Source organism: Lepisma saccharinum, chromosome 23 (genome assembly GCF_977018435.1).
Source record: "Lepisma saccharinum chromosome 23, izLepSacc3.1, whole genome shotgun sequence".
Taxonomy (NCBI): Eukaryota; Metazoa; Arthropoda; class Insecta; order Zygentoma; family Lepismatidae; genus Lepisma; species Lepisma saccharinum.
Window position 1 is genome coordinate 27,425,299 of NC_139251.1, and position 2,248 is coordinate 27,427,546.

Consider the following 2,248-nt stretch of genomic DNA (forward strand, 5'->3'; position numbering starts at 1 on the left):
ACCATGGCTAAAATTACCATTGAACAACGATATGTTCTTACATCCAAGATTCCAAAAATTGAGAATTTAGCAAGTCACCTTCCAGTTGGGTGTCAATTGACCTAAAAATATCCTGTACAAAATTTGGGACTCAAGTGATACTTTCCGGACATTGTTATTTTTCCCATAAGGATAACATGCCAAGAATGTAGGTATTCCCAGCAAACTTGCTCTATGACCCCTCAAGCATCTGATCACTTTAATGTTGTTTTTTTTTAACTTGAGCTCGAAGGTTTTAAACTTCCAAAGTTATATGGTATATATACTGGTACCCGCATCCAAATGTAGTTTACTTTTAGTATACACCCAACAGTGTAAGTACAAAATACAATGCTAAGGACTTGGATCAAACATGCAAAATGATGGTAGGGTGTAGAAATGGTACCTGCTAGGTCAAGACTGGTCAACCCACCATATTTGCAAAAGGCCACTTTCGCAAACGCATGTGGACTGCAGACCAAAAAGCAGGAAGTGTAGCATTGTAATAGGGGCAGAAAGGAGTGAGTGAAACAGGAGGCTTCACCTCTCTTCATATAGGGTGTTTTCCTCCGGAGTATATTTTACCTCTCATGCAACACTGCTCCCCCACTTCTGCTCTGCTCGCCTTGAAGTGGAAAGCTTGTACAGTCACTGACACTTCTGGGTTGTAATGATCCCATTGGAAGTGCAACACATATCACTATCTGGTCTCCACAGGTGAAGTGAGTTGATGAAGTCTGTGATAGGTTCATTGAGGTTGCATTAATTTTAGACGTTTGGATGGCGTGATCATTTAATTTTAGACGTCATGGCTGGGCAATTGCTGCTAGACCCTTGCCTTAACTGCCCCTAGTCAAAACACTTGATCCTCTCAGTTTCCATTTATGTGTAGGCATGTTTTACTTGTTCACACTCTCCTTGCATCCTGTTCACAAGTGGCTAAGTGGTAAGGATGACATCAGAGGAAACTTAGCAAGCATATTCCAAAAATAAATGTTACCGCTTCTTAAAAAAAATCAAGTAGGGAGATGTTTAGCTGGTATAAAACAGTGCATGCAATTTATTTACGCCAACTTGGTGGCTGACTTTCACTCTACCAAAGTTCCTGGGTTTAAGTCCCAACCTAGGCAACGGACGTTCTTTGTGTGTTCATCTTGTCATCACTCATCCTCATCATGGCTATCAGCCAGAAGTAGCAGAAAAGGAAAAGCAACACTAGGTAACAAAAACACTAGGGGCGAGCCGATATCGGATAGTATCGGTTGAAATTCATCTATCGATATCAGCCGATACTTTTCCGGCACATTGGTCTTTCATTGAGTCCACAAAAATGCCGCATGACACTGTCGCGGAATTTAATTATCTTGGAAATTTTGCAAAATTCAAACTTTCTTTTTACTTTCCAATTTTGGTCGAAACACTTTTGTGATTTCATAACTTCAATTTTAATATTCTTGTAATTCTTGAATATTCTAAATCAAATTTCTTGGTAAGATGATGCATAAATAATTGGAGAAGAATATTTATACACCAATACTGATCAATATTTTGAACAAATTTTAATTATTGCAATTTTCAGGTATCGGTATCGGTGGGAATCGGTAAGAGTATCGGCATCGGTATCTGTTCAAAGTGGTATTGGCTCAGCCCTAAAAAATATCAAATACAAAATACACTTTACATACTAACATTACTAGATTAATATTTTTGAAGGCAATTTCTTTACGGAACATTTAAACAGATTGGTACTCCAGTCAGTATAAAATCTGACTGCCAACAGAGACCTGAGTTCAATTCCTAGAGTGGATGATCCCACTAAATTTTTTGGTAAATAAACACGTACGAGTGACAATGGGGTTATCCCACCCTCTATCAACAGCCTGGAACACTGGTGGTGATCACGACCACATCACCTCCAATTTGGCCAACATCGAGAATGCATGGGGCCAGCCTCCACACTTTCTTTCCTTTCTTAGCCCGACTGATAAACAACCCAAAGGACCCAACTTTTCTTCGGGCTCTATCACATTGAAATTCGTAGGTGTGCATTAGGATTGTGGGTACCAATCCAATAAGTTACATCATATAAATATTTTTTTTTGTTTGATTGATTTGGTTACGTAACATGTGATCAGCAGGACAAACAGAGTCGTCGTAGGTTTCAATGACCAGGTTACGCTACTCCTTCGTAGCGCCCCAATTTCCTCACGAGGGTGGGTGGCCACCAATC